Here is a 15,884-nt window from a genome sequence, read left to right as displayed (position 1 = left end):
AATTAGACCACAAATGTTGTTGTGCAATTTCTCCTGAGTACATCGATACCCTATATGTGGGGGTAAACCACTGTTTGGGCGCACCGCAGAGATTGGAAGAGAAGTAGTGCCGTATTACTTTTTCAATGTAGAATTGGTTGGAATTGAGATCGGACGCCATGTCGCGTTTGGAGAGCCCATGATGTTCCTAAACAGTGGAAACCCCCCACAAGTGACACCATTTTGGAAACTAGACCCCTTAAGGAACTTAAATAGATGTGTGGTGAGCACTTTAAACCCCCAGGTGCTTCACAGAAGTTTATAACGTAGAGCCGTGAAAATAAAAAATCAAATTTTTTCTACAAAAATGATTTTTTGCTCCCAAATTTTTATTTTCGCAAGGGTAACAGGAGAAATTAGACCATAAAATTTGTTGGCCAATTTCTCCTGAGTACGTCAATACCCCATATGTGGGGGTAAACCACTGTTTGGACGCACCGCGGGAGCTTGGAAGAGAAGGAGTGTCGTTTTACTTTTTCAATGTAGAATTGGCTGGAATTGAGATCGGACGCCATGTCGTGTTTGGAGAGCCCCTGATGTACCTAAACAGTAGAAACCCCCCACAAGTGACCCCATTTTGGAAACTAGACCCCCCAAGGAACTTATCTAGATATGTGGTGAGAACTTTGAATGCCCAAGTGCTTCATAGAAGTTTATAATGCAGAGTCGTGAAAATATAAAATATTTTTTTTTCCACAAAAAAGATTTTTTAGCCCCCAAGTTTTTATTTTCACAAGGGTAACCAGAGAAATTGGACCCCAAACTTTGTTGTACAATTTGTCCTGAGTATTCTGGTACCCCATATGTGGGGGTAAACCACTGTTTGGGCGCACGGCAGAGCTCGGAAGGGAAGGAGCGCCGTTTTGGAATGCAGACTTTGATAGAATGGTCTGCAGGCGTTATGTTGCGTTTGCAGAGCCCCTGATGTACCTAAACAGTAGAAAACCCCCACAAGTGACCCCATTTTGGAAACTAGACCCCCCATGGAACTTATCTACATGTGTGGTGAGAACTTTGAATGCCCAAGTGCTTCACAGAAGTATAATAATGCAGAGTCGTGAAAATAAATAAATATTTTTTTTCCACAAAAAGATTTTTTAGCCCCCAAGTTTTTATTTTCACAAGGGTAACAGGAGAAATTGTTGTTGTCCAATTTATCCCGAGTACGCTGTTGCTCCATATGTGGGGGTAAACCTCTGTTTGGGCGCACGGCAGAGCTCAGAAGGGAGGGAGCACCATTTGACTTTTTGAGCGCAAAATTGGCTGTCGTGTTTGGAGACCCCCTGATGTACCTAAACAGTGGAAACCCCCCAATTCTAAATCCAACCCTAACCCCAACACACCCCTAACCCTAATCCCAACCCGATCCATAAACCTAATCACAACCCTAACGATAATCACAACCCTAACCCCAAAACAACCCTAATCTCAACCCTAACCATAACCCTAATCAAAACCCTAAATCCAATACACCCCTAATCCTAATCTCAACCCTAACCTCAAACCTAACCCTAATCCCAATACACCCCTAACCCTAATCCCAACCCTAACCTTAACCCTAATCCCAAACCTAACCCTAATCCCAAACGTAACCCTAATGCCAACCCTAACCCTAATACCAACCCTAATCCAAACCCTAACCCTAATCCCAACTCTAACACTAACTTTAGCAGCAACCCTAGCCCTAACTTTAGCCCCAACCCTTGCCCTAACTTTAGCCCCAACCCTAACCCTAGCCCTAACCCTAACTTTAGCCCCAACCCTAACCCTAACCCTAACTTTAGCCCCAACCCTAACCCTAGCCATAACCCTAATTTTAGCCCCAACCCTAGCCCTAACCCTAACTTTAGCCCTAACCCTAACCCAAAATTTAGCCCCAACCCTAACCCTAAATTTAACCCTAACCCTAGCCCTAGCTTTAGCCCCAACCCTAACCCTAGCCCTAAGGCTACTTTCACACTTGTGTCATGTGGCATCTGTCGCAATCTGTTGTTTTGGACAAAAAACGGATCCTGCAAATGTGCCTGCAGGATGCCTTTTTTGCCCATAGACTTGTATTGGCTCACAGCGATTATCCCTTTCTCTTAAAAAGTATAAACCTTTATTATCTAATAGTTAAAAACCTTAATACATACTATACTTATACATCACATCATGTTGGTGTGATGTATAAGTATTGTATGTATTAAGGTTTTTAACTATTAGATAATAAAGGTTTATACTTTTTAAGAGAAAGGGATAATCGCTGTGAGCCAATACGAATTTACCCCTTGACAATTTAATTTGCAATAATAAAAACATAGACTTGTATTGCCGACGGATGGCCACACGTCACGTCTGTCGTGCACTGGATCCGTTGTGTTTAAGCAGACCGTCGTCACAAAAAACTTTCAATGTAACCTTTTTTTTGTACGTCGCATCCGCCATTTCCACGCATGCAAGGCGATAACTCTGCCCCCTCCTCCCCAGGACATAGACTGGGCAGCGGATGTGTTGAAAAACTGCATCCGCTGCCCACGTTGTGCACAATTTTCACAACATGCATCGGTACGTCGGGCCGACGCATTACGACGGCCCCGTACCGACGCAAGTGTGAAAGAAGCCTAACCCTAGCCCTAACCCTAACCCTAGCCCTAACCCCAACCCTAAATTTAGCCCCAACCCTTACCCTAACCTTAAATTTAGCCCCAACCCTAACCCTAATTTTAGCCCCAACTCCTCTCTCCTGCTGGCCGGCAGATGGCGGCAGATGGCGGCAGATGGCGGGCGCTCTGCGCATGTGCCCGCCATTTTCTTTCCCGATGAAGAAGCCGGGGGATGCAGGAGGACCCAGGGACACTGGTAAGTATGATAGGGTCCCCGAATCCCCCTATTTCTCTGTCCTCTGATGTGCGATCACATCAGAAAACAGAGAATGACAGATCGCTTTTTTTTTTTGCGAACGCCGGTAAACAGTTAATTACCGGCGATCGCAAAACAGGGGTTGGTAAAAACCGACCCCGATCATGTTCTTTGGGGTCTCGGCTACCCCCGGCAGCCGAGACCCCAAAGATTCTCGAGGTGCCGGCATTTTTTGGCCGCAAAAAGATGGCGGCGCCCATCGGGAGCCACGAGGAGCACCAGGGGAGACAGGTGAGTATCGGGGGGCTATCGGGGACCCCATTTCTCTGTCCTCTGATGTGCGATCACATCGGAGGACAGAGAAATTAAAAGGGAAATCGCATTTTGTTTTTTTTTTGCGATCGCCGGTAAACGGTTAATTACCGGTGATCGCAACTCGGGGGTCGGTAAAGAACCCCCGAATCATGTTCTCTGGGGTCTCGGCTACCCCCGGCAACCGAGACCCCAGAGAAAATCCGACTCTGGGGGGCGCTATTCACTTTTTCCACAGCGCCGTTAATTAACAGCGCTGTGGTTTAAGTACCCTTAACTGCCGCCGTTAAAAGGCATATCGGCTGTCGTTAAGGGGTTAAAATTTGGCTGTTCGAGTTTCTGTTCGATAACTGTTCGTTCACCAAAAGCCTAGCTTGATTTGCACATTAAAACTGTTTATCATTGTTAATGGACTGTTTCAGTGTATAGGGGGCGGGGGATAGATCTGTGCTGAAATAACGCCGATCTCCATTTTTTTTTCTTTCCCGCATTTACAGAGGGGCGGTGCAGTCTCTCAGCCTATCAGCAGTGCGCACACACACAGCAATGTGCATGTGATGCACACAAGCAAGGGCATGTGTCATTGGCTGTGTATGTCACATTGTCCTTGCCCTATAAGAACCAGCCATTTGCCCCGTCGCCACCATTTCCTCACTGCTGCAGCTTAGTGTTAGACGGCACCGTTGCTGTGGGCGCTATACAGACTAAGAGTGTTTTTTTTGGGAGAATTGTCAGAGAGATAGGTTTAGGGAGTCGGGAGGAGTCGGGACTAGTTGTAATATCAGCCCTTTTAAGGGTAGGATACAGCAGTTCATAGCACTGTTTGCAAGGCAGGTCTGAGCCAGTGCTGTGCAAGGGTTTGCCACAGCATTTGGTGTGATCTAGCTCAGCCAATCCTTTTGAGCTAGTAGCATTGTCTGATAGTCATCTGAGTAGCCCGCCTGTGAAGCTAGCTACACCGCCTGTGTATCTCAATTTTTACTGCATCTAACCCAGGAAATCGTTTTGGGGTTTTTGGCTTAGTAGCAGTGTTTGCACGTCAGCAGAGTAGCCCGCCTGTGAAACTAACTACACCGCCTGTGTATATCTATTTTCACTGCATCTAATCTAGTTAATAGTTTTGGGACTAGGAGCAGTGCCTGCACTTCAGCAGAGTAGCCCGCCTGTGAAACTAACTACACCGCCTGTGTATCTCAATTTTCACTGCATCTAATCCAGTTAATAGTTTTGGGGTTTTGGGCTAAGTAGCAGTGTTTACACGTCAGCAGAGTAGCCCGCCTGTGAAACAAACTATACCACCTGTGTATCTCAATTTTTACTGCATCCAATCCAGGTAATAGTTTTGGGGTTTTGGGCTTAGTAGCAGTGTCTGCACGTCAGCAGAGTAGCCCGCCTGTGAAACTAACTACACCACCTGTGTATCTCTATTTTCACTGCATCTAATCCAGTTAATAGTTTTGGGGTTTGGGCTTAGTAGCAGTGTTTGCACGTCAGCAGAGTAGCCCGCCTGTGAAACAAACTATACCACCTGTGTATCTCAATTTTTACTGCATCTAATCCAGTTAATAGTTTTGGGGTTTGGGCTTAGTAGCAGTGTTTGCACGTCAGCAGAGTAGCCCGCCTGTGAAACAAACTATACCACCTGTGTATCTCAATTTTTACTGCATCTAACACAGGCCAACAAAAAACAACTTTTTTTATGTTTCTTTGATGAAAATAGGCAAATATTACTAATTTTGGGTCGAGAAACTCAAATATACCCACAGAATTGTTTAATTAGCTCTCGTTTTTTAGATACACGCCATGGATGTATGTGCTGTAGGTAGCGAGAAGCATTCATTACAAGAGTATAAATTGCACACAAATGTCATGTTCAAACTTGAAATATTGTTTAAAATATGATTAAAATAGCAAGAACACAATACATTAACTGAACACAACAGTTCAGACAAGACCTATTCACGAGAACGCTTTCTTTTTGCTTGTCTATTGAAGTTTTCTTCTGGTACATCTCTGATTAATGTCCAACAGTAGTCTGCAAGCATGGAAGCATTCCACTTGCCCTGATATCTTTGTTCCATATTTAAAATATCTTGGTGGAATCGCTCACCATGCTCATCGCTTACTGCACCACAATTGTCCGGGAAGAAATCCAGATGAGAGTCCAGAAAGTGTATTTTTAATGACATGTTGCAGCCTAATTTATGATACTTCGTAAGAAGGTTATTCACAATATCAACATAGTTATCAACTCGTCTGTTTCCCAAGAAGCCACGTACAACATCTCTGAAGGCTTGCCATGCCGCCTTCTCATTGCCTTGTAGGATCTCGTCAAAATTTCCATCCCTAAGTAGGTCACGAATTTGAGGACCAATGAAGACACCTTCTTTCACTTTAGCATCACTGAGTTGTGGAAACTTCCCTCTGAGGTACTTAAAAGCATTTCCTTCTTGGTTCATTCCCTTAACAAAATTTTTCATAAGACCAAGTTTAATGTGTAGCGCCGGCAGAATGATTTTACTGCGTTCAACAAGTGGACAGTGTTGAACATTCTTAATTCCAGGACACATTTTGTCCCTTGTAGGCCACACTTTTATATTGTAGTGAGAAGATCTAGCACGGCTGTCCCACTCACATAGGAAACAGCAATATTTTGTGTATCCCAACTGCATGCCTAACAATATTGCAACCACTTTCAAGTCTGCACAGATCTGCCATTGGTGGTCACTGTATTTTATTGCGTCCAGAAGCAGTTTCATATTGTTGTAGGTTTCTTTCATGCAAACAGCATGGCCTACAGGAACGGAAGGAAGAACATTTCCATTGTGCAATAGTACAGCTTTTAAACTAACCTTTGAACCGTCGATGAAAAGTCTCCAATCTAGTGGGTTGTACTGAACATTCATAGCGGACATTAAACCATCAACACTGGTGCAGAAAACGAGATTGTCTTGCTTTTTAAAATAAACATGTAAATCTCTTTGTCGATGCCTATAGGCAGTCACTTTAACATTGTACAGTAGAAAGTTCCATTGTTTTAATCTTGAAGCCAGAAGCTCTGCCTTTTCTTTCGACAGGTCCAGGTCGCGTATCAGATCATTGAGTTCACCCTGAGAAAGCAAATGTGGTTCATTTGATGCAGACTGTGAATCATATTCAAGATCTTGTGATGAACTTCCGGGCGATTCTTCCTCCTGATCTGATTCCAGTACATATTCCTTTGGAGGGCGAGGAACGGGAAGATCTTTCCCATGTGGGACTGGTCTTATAGCCGAGGGGATGTTAGGGTACTCAATAGTCCCCTTCTTTTTTCTTGACATGCCATGCTGAAGAGGAGCAACCATGCAGAAATAGCAGTCGTCTACATGATTTCTTGGCTCCCTCCAAATCATTGGCACACCAAAACGCATAGAACGTCCTTTACTCTTCAACCATGCAACCAGATTTACTGAACAACTATTGCAGCAAATGTGTGGAGCCCAGGGCTTCTCCTGATCACCAACCTTTACACCAAAGTAATGATGGTAAGCAGTCTTCACAAGTGGAGTAATTGGTCTTCTTTGGTTGGCAAATGTCACATAACCACACACGTAACAAAAATTGTTAACAATATTTGCACATTTACGAGGCATTTTCAAAGTGTAAATTCTCTCCACAAAATTACTGCAACAAGAGAAAGAGACTTCAATTAGTACAAACTATGCAGACACAATGAATAAAATGGCTGACATTGGTTCAACAGGTCTGTAATCAGGTTTACCAATACACATTTGTTGAAAATTCAAAATTTCCCTATTTTCCTGCATAATAATCTTAACCCCTTCCCGACATGTGACGGTATAGTATGTCACATGTCGGGACCCCCGCTTTGATGTGCGCTCCGGCGGTGAGCGCACATCAAAGTCGCGACATGTCAGCTGTTTTTTACAGCTGACATGTGCGCGCAATAGCGGCGGGTGAAATCGCGATCACCCGCCGCTATTAACTAGTTAAATGCCGCTGTCAAACACAGACAGCGGCATTTAACTACCGCATCCGGCCGTGCGGCCGGATATGAGCGCATCGCCGACCCCCGTCACATGATCGGGGGTCGGCGATGCATCAGGAAGGTAACCATAGAGGTCCTGGAGACCTCTATGGTTACTGATTGCCGGTGGCTGTGAGCACCCCCCTGTGGTCGGCGCTCACAGCACACCTGCAATTCTGCTGTGTAACAGCGATCTTATGATCGCTGCTGCATAGCAGAGCCGATCGGGCTGTGCCTGCTTCTAGCCTCCCATGGAGGCTATAGAAGCATGGCAAAAGTGAAAAAAAAAAGTTTTTAAAAATGTGAAAAAAATAAAAAAAACATAAAAGTTTAAATCACCCCCCTTTCGCCCCAATCAAAATAAATCAATAAAAAAAAACCCCAACCTACACATATTTGGTATCGCCGCGTTCAGAATCGCCCGATCTAGCAATAAAAAAAAAGCATTAACCTTATCGCAAAACGGCGTAACGAGAAAAAAAATCGGAACGCCAGAATTACGTTTTTTTGGTCGCCACGACATTGCATTAAAATGCAATAACGGGCGATCAAAAGAACGTATCTGCACCAAAATGCTATAATTAAAAACGCCAGCTCGGCACGCAAAAAATAAACCCTCACCCGACCCCAGATCAAGAAAAATGGAGACGCTACGGGTATCGGAAAATGGCGCAATTTTGTTTTGTTTTGTTTTTTGCAAAGTTTGGAATTTTTTTTCACCACTTAGGTGAAAAATAACCTAGTCATGTTAGGTGTCTATGAACTCGTAATGACCTGGAGAATCATAATGGCAGGTCAGTTTTAGCATTTAGTGAACCTAGCAAAATAGGCAAGCAAAAAACAAGTGTGGGATTGCACTTTTTTTGCAATTTCACTGCACTTGGAATTTTTTTCCCGTTTTCTAGTACACGACATGGTAAAACCAATGATGTCGTTCAAAAGTACAACTCGTCCCGCAAAAAATAAGCCCTCACATGGCCAAATTGACGGAAAAATAAAAAAGTTATGGCTCTGGGAAGGAGGGGAGCGAAAAACGAAAACGGAAAAACGGAAAAAGCTCCGGGGGTGAAGGGATGACATGTATCTCAGCAACAAGAGCTAATAATGATTTTTAAGTAACATATTCGTTTTTAGGATGCTAAAATTATTACAAACCAGCTATTTTCATTTCAGACACATTTTCACTGTTGGCCAGTGTAATCTAGTTAATAGTTTGGGGGTTTTGGGCTTAGTAGCAGTGTTTGCACGTCAGCAGAGTAGCCCGCCTGTGAAACTAACTACACCGCCTGTGTATCTCAATTTTCACTGCATCTAATCCAGTTAATAGTTTTGGGGTTTTGGGCTTAGTAGCAGTGTTTGCACGTCAGCAGAGTAGCCCGCCTGTGAAACTAACTACACCACCTGTGTATCTCTATTTTCACTGCATCTAATCCAGTTAATAGTTTTGGGCCTAGGAGCAGTGTCTGCACATCAGCAGAGTAGCCCGCCTGTGAAACAAACTATGCCGCCTGTGTATCTCAATTTTTACTGCATCTAATCCAGTTAATAGTTTTGGGCCTAGTACCACAGTTTGGCCACTCAGTTCTGCTCAGTTTTCATCCTTCGGTTGTTGTGCCAACAACTACAGATACAGAGTTGCCAATTAGTTAAGCACTAAAATGAGTGGCAAAAGGCCTGCTGCTGGTGGAAAGGGGAATAGGCGTGTTGGAAAGGGAAAAAAGGTTGTGTCTGTGGGGTAGGTGGTAAAGCAACAGTAACATCTGCAGAAGAAAGACCATCTTCCAGCCAAAGTAAGATGTCTACCTCTTTTCGTGGACAATCTGATATGATGCCTTTCTTACGACCATCGCTACAAGCATCGCCAAAAATTCCAGATGAGGCACAAAAACAGCAGGTGCTTGAACGGATATCAAGTGCTCGTTCAAGTGGGCTCTCCTCCATGTCAACTTCAACATCACAACTACTCCAGTCCTCAGAGTTGTCACCCCAATTGCACTTTCTTCCTCACAGCTCCCATGTCTCCAGCTGCCCGTCTGAGCATGGGGTAACACACATGGTTGAGTCTGTAGAGCTGTTTACGCATACTATAGCCTGGGAATCAGAGGTCTGCTCCAGTGCTTCTGTGAATCCAGACGAGGAAATGATCTGCACTGATGCGCAGAATCTTTGTGAGTCGGATCCAGGCCCAGATGAAGAAGGTTCTGAGCATAATGTAGACCCTCGTTCCCAAACTGTAACTCATGTTGGTGGAGACAATGAGGAAGATGATGATGAGACTGAGATACCTGATTGGAATGAAAACTTGACTTTTCGGTCGGGGCAGGAAGAGGTTGGCTCTGAGGACGACGGGTGTGAGAACACACAGGATGATGATGACGAGGTTGTAGACCCCACATACAGTCAACCCCCAGTCCGCCAGTCCATGAGGTCAGCAGAGGAGGTGGAGGAGGATGCTAGTGACCAGTCTGATGACAAGATAATGGTGCACCTTCCTGGACAGAGACGGAGTACTGGAAGCACGTCATAAACTGCATCCTCAACCCCAACTGTGCCTCAGACCAGAAGTCATGGTGGCTCTTCAGGTCGCATGGGCTGTAAGCCTGGCATAGCCTGGGCATTTTTTGACATCGCAAAGGATGACCCAACTCATGTTGTCTGTAAGATTTGTCAACAAAAGATCAGTAGAGGCCAAAAAATCAGTAGCTTGAGTACTTCATGCATGAACCTTCACACGGATATGAGGCATAAGTTGCAGTGGGAAGCTCACTGTGCTACAATGCAACCTAGTGGGCCGGGTCAACCACCGTCTGCCCCATCAAGTGCATCCGTGTCCTCTTCATCCTCTGTGATGGTGGGGACAGCAGTCGCACTTGGTTTTGGATGCAGACCTTCCACCTCTTTACCCGCAACAGCCAGTGTGATTGGCAGGTCATCAGGACATTTGCACGTGGAAACACCTGCTGGTGTTGAGCGCTCTCCGACATCGACACCACATTTTGATCAAGGCAACATAACATCTCCGCCTGCACCTTCCTCACAGAGCAGCAGTTAGCCAGGGACACCCTACTCAACTCCGTCTAAGCACAGCAGCCAGCCCTCAGTCCCTCATACATGGACCATTTACTCCTAGCCATGACAAAGCTAAGAGGTTGAATTTCTCCATCTGCAAGCTGTTGGCTACAGAAATGCTGCCTTTCCGCCTGGTGGACACAGAGGATTTTCGAGACCTTATGTCCGTCGCAGTGCCCCAGTACCAGATGCCCAGTCGCCACTACTTCTCAAAGAAAGCTGTGCCTGCGCTACACCAGCATGTCGCACACAACATCCCCGCTTCCTTGAGAAACTCTGTGTGTGACAGGGTGCATTTCATCACAGACACTTGGACAAGTAGACATGGACAGGGGCGTTACATGTCGGTGACTGGGCACTGGGTAACTACGGTGACATCAGGAGAAGGGGCTGCTGTCCAAGTCTTGCCGTCCCCGCGAGTTGCTCGTCGATCCTCTGCATCTAGAAATTCCTCCACTGCTTCTGCCTCCTCAACCTCCTCTCGGTCCTCCACCTGCACCCAAAGCCTGTCTGGTAATGCCACCTGCGTTGTAACAGCGCAGAAGGAATCCTGCACACCTCCTCACTATGCTGTCACCAGGGCTCAACGGCATCAGGCAGTGTTTACATTGAAATGTCTGGGAAATGTGAGTCACACAGCTGAGGAGTTGTGGTCAGCTCTGGATACCGAGTTCCATCAATGGTTATCTCCACTCAACCTGCAGCCAGGGAAGGCTGTGTGTGACAATACTGCAAACCTGGGTGCGGCCCTTCGCCGGGGCAATCTCACACACGTGCCTTGTATGGCTCACATTTTGAACCTGGTTGTCCAGCAATTTTTATCCCACTATCCTGGACTAGATGGGCTTCTGCAGAGGGCACGGTCGCTGTGTGCTCACTTCCGCCGTTCACATCCTGCAGCTCGACGACTTGCATCTCTACAGAAGTTGTTGGGCCTGCCAGTTCACCGGCTGAAATGCGATGTGCCCACACAGTGGAATTCAACTCTGCACATGTTGCAGCGACTGTGGCAGCACCGATGAGCCCTGGTGCAATACGTTATGACGTATAGCAGGGCCAACGAGATCAAGAGGTGGGGCAAATCACGCTGCAGGAGTGGTCTCAGATCAGGGACTTATGCACCCTTCTGCACAGCATTGAAATAGGAATGAAGATGTTTAGTGCTGACGATGCCATTATCAGCATGACCATTCCGGTGATTTACATGCTGGAGCACACCTTACACAGTGTCCAGAGTCAGGTGGTGGAACAAGAGGAGGAGGAGGAACAGGAGGAGTCGTATGTGGAAGGGATCATATCTCCAAGGTCAAGAAGGATGGCAGCACCAAGGCGTCTGGCATTGGAGGCTGGGGGAGAGGGATTACCGAGGGTGCATGGTAGCAGCCAAACTGTTGAGGAAGGTGCAGGAGGTGAGGAAGAAGTGGAGGATGAACTGGCGCTGGGCATGGAAGACTCATCAGATGAGGGAGACCTTGATCAAATTTCTGTTGTGCGAGGTTGTGGGGAGAGGGCAGACGAAGGAAGCATGATTCTCACATCGCCACCACCAAGACAACAAGGACTTGGTCCTCCTGGATGCGCAAGACACATGAATGCCTTCTTGCTGCACTACCTGCAAAATGACCCTCGGATTGTCAGAATCCGAAGTAATGCCGACTACTGGGTTGCCACACTCTTAGATCCCCAGTACAAAAGCAAATTTGGTGAAATAATTCCTGCCATAGAAAGGGATTCATGCATGCAGGAGTATCAGCAGAGACTGTTACAGAATATTACATCTGCTTTTCCACAAAACACCAGTGGTGCACGTAGTCAATCTCTGAGTTCTAACTTGCCAACCATCGGACTATCGTGTCATCACTCTAACCGTAACAGTAACATCGTATCTGGTGGTAACAGCAATTTTTTCCAATCGTTTCAAGATTTTTTTAGACCATCCTTTGCAAGGCCACAGGAGACAAGAAGTCTGACGCACAGCCAACGCCTAGAGAGGATGGTACAAGAGTATCTCCAAGTTAACATCGATGCCATGACCGTGGAACTGGACCCTTGCTCATTTTGGGCTTCCAATCTTGAAAAATGGCCTGAGCTCGCCACTCACGCCTTGGAGATCTTGTGCCCCGCAGCCAGTGTTCTCTCTGAACGTGTGTTCAGCGCTGCTGGTGGTGTGCTGACAGATAAGCGCACGCGGCTGTCCAGTGACAATGTAGACAGACTAACGTTCATCAAGATGAACAAATCCTGGATCCGCAAAGACTTATCTACCCCTGTGTCATCTTGGGGAGACTAAAAGCTTGATGATTTTTGAAAATCGCCTCACCAACTGTTTTAAAAAACTCTGGCGAAATTGATGCCACTTAAATGGTGTCTGTGGCCGAATTATTTTTAAAAATGGAGACTCTTTTATTTAGTCCCCTTGCCGAGTTTTACATGACGTTGCCATCATCAATTCCAGGTGGGTGGGGTCATCTGCAGAGTTGTTTACTCATACTATGGCCTGGAATTCAGAGGTCTGCTCCAAAGTTTCAGTGTCTGCTAGTCAGCAGAGTAGCCCAGCCACCTACCGCCTGTTTACCTAAGTACTATTTTTAACGGCATCTGGCCAAGGAAATCCTTTTGGGCCTAGTTCGAATTTAGTGCTACTCAGCAGCGTACCCCACCCATGAAGCAAGCTACACCGCCTGTTTACCTAACTAGTATTTTTTAACGGCATCAAGCTCGGGAAATCCTTTTGGGCCTACTAGAATTTGGTGCTACTCAGCAGCGTACTTCACCCATGAAGCAAACCACACCGCCTGTTTACCTAACTAATATTTTGTAACGGCGTCTAGCCCGTGAAATCCTTTTGGGCTTAGTAGAATTTGGTGCTACTCAGCAGCGTACTTCACCCATGAAGCAAGCAACACCGCCTGTTTGCTTAACTACTATTCTGTAACGGCATCTAGCCCAGGAAATCCTTTTGGGCCTAGTAGAATTTAGTGCTACTCAGAAGCGTACCCCACCCATGAAGCAAGCTACACCGCCTGTTGATCTAATTACTAATTTTTAACTTCATCTAGCCCAGGAAATCGTTTTGTACCTAATAGCATTTTGTGCTTATCAGCACAGTACCCCACCCATGAAGCAAGCTACACCACCTGTTTACCTAACTACTATTTTTTAACGGCATCTAGCCCGGGAAATCCTTTTGGGCCTAGTAGAATTTAGTGCTACTCAGCAGCGTATCCCACCCATGAAGCAAGCTACACTGCCTGTTTACCTAATTACTATTTTGTAACTGCATGTAGCCCGGGAAATCCTTTTGGGCCTAGTAGAATTTAGTGCTACTCAGCAGCGTACTTCACCCATGAAGCAAGCTACACCGCCTTTTTACTTAACTACTATTTTGTAACGGCATCTAGCCCGGGAAACCCTTTTGGGCCTAGTAGAATTTGGTGCTACTCAGCAGCGTACCCCACCCATGAAGCAGGCTACACCGCCTGTTTACCTAAGTACTATTTTGTAACGGCATCTAGCCCAGAAAATCCTTTGGGGCCTAGTAGAATTTGGTGCTACTCAGCAGCGTACGCCACCCATGAAGCAAGCTACACCGCCTGTTTACCTAAGTACTATTTTGTAACGGCATCTAGCCCAGGAAATCTTTTTGGGCCTAGTAGAATTTGGTGCTACTCAGCAGCGCACTTCACCCATGAAGCAAGCTACACCGCCTGTTTAACTAGCTACTATTTTTTTAAAGGCCTCTAGCCCGGGAAATCCTTTTGGGCCTAGTAGAATTTAGTGCTACTCAGCAGCGTACCCAACCCATGAAGCAAGCTACACCGCCTGTTTACCTAAGTACTATTTTTTTACGGCATCTGGCCCAGGAAATCCTTTTGGGCCTAGTAGAATTTGGTGCTACTCAGCAGCGTACCCCACCCATGAAACAAGCTACACCACCTGTTTACCTAAGTACTATTTTTTAACGGCATCTAGCCCAGGAAATCCTTTTGGGCCTAGTAGAATTTAGTGCTACTCAGCAGCGTACCCCACCCATGAAGCAAGCTACACCGCCTTCTTTCTTTCTCAATCTAACCCCTCGGCTCTGGGGTGTCCACTCTCCCTCCAGCTCTCTCCTTCTCACAGGTGGACTACCGCGTGTTTTCACACTGTGGCGAATCTTTTGGGCCCAGGCATAAGAAGTCGTCGAGGTAATGGATAATATGTGCTGCCTTACAAACGTCCATGACAAGACATTCGAGGAAGCAACTAAATGCCTCAAATAGTGAGCAGGATATGGAGCACCCCATGGGCAAACAGCGATCTATTTAGTATGCTCCTTCACAGAAGCAGCCCAATGGGAGGACACTAATCGGAGGCACAGGTAGTAACCGGAACGCCCCCTCAATGTCTGTTTTGGCCATTAGGGTGGCCCTTACCAACTTCTTGACCCGCCTGATTGCCTCGTCAAAGGAGGTACAGTACATAGTACTGTACTTGGTTCCGCGTCGATGTTGCCATTTACTGACCTGCCCCTTGGATATGATAAATGGTGGATTAGTCTGAATGTATTGGGTTCATTTTTGGCACAACTCCCAACAGGGGTACCACTACGTGTTCTAAGGAAAGTGTTCTGAATGGACCCGCCAACATTCTACCTAAAGATATTTTTATTTTTTTTGTCAAGACGTCTGGGTGTTGGTAGAGTGAGTTTAGATTTTTACTCTAGCCTTTCTTGATTTTAGAAGGGCACGACATGCCTATATCTGTGTCTCCTCCTCTTTTTACTCCTCCACCTCTTTTCTTTTCGCATGACTATATGTAGTTGTGACTTTTCCATGTGTTTGTTGTGTCTTCTGAGCAGTTTTTCAGCTTTTGGACCCCTTTTAAGGTGTTTTCTATGTGTTTTCCATGTGTTTGTATGTGTTTGTGTTTGCCTGCCATTGGTTTCAATGAGGTTCGACGGTGTTCGTCGAACGTTCGACGAACAGTTCGTCAAACATGTGCCTGTTCGACGAACCGAACCGAACCCGAACACTAGGGAGGTGGCTCATCTCTAGTCCTGACTCTTCTCCATTTGAGCCATTTTGTCAGAACTATTTCAAACTAGCATTAAAACGCCAAAGGTCAAACTATTTTGGAGCAACTCCATATTTCACAAATATTGTGCTATTTGTCAAAGCATTTTACACCCGCATTTGGTCATAAAAGGTTTAATAAATAAAGGCAACAGTGGGGAAAATAACCTGTTCTCACTTCCTTGACCAGTGCTGTTACTCGGCACTGGTTATTCTGTTTCCTACTGGTCTCCTGGCATAAACAATGTCATATGAAGGCTGCAGCTGATCAGTGTCATGATTCTGCTTATCGGTGTGTCTGGAAGCAGTAAGTGAAAGTTCAGCCATCCAATCTAGGACAGGAGTGTGTTGAGCTGTCAGTACGATAAAGAACAGCTCAGCCGTCAATTTGGAGGCTGGGACGTGCTAAGCTGGCAGTGTGTTGAGTGACAGTTCAGTCGTGCAATCAGGTCCAGGGCATGCCAGGGCTTTCTGTGTCTGCTATTTGAGTAATTACCAATTATTGCCAGTTCTAGCTTTGCTCATATGCTGTGCGCTTGGTC

Source organism: Ranitomeya variabilis, chromosome 2 (assembly GCF_051348905.1).
Source record: "Ranitomeya variabilis isolate aRanVar5 chromosome 2, aRanVar5.hap1, whole genome shotgun sequence".
Lineage (NCBI taxonomy): Eukaryota > Metazoa > Chordata > Amphibia > Anura > Dendrobatidae > Ranitomeya > Ranitomeya variabilis.
Note: the sequence above shows the minus strand (reverse complement) of the source record.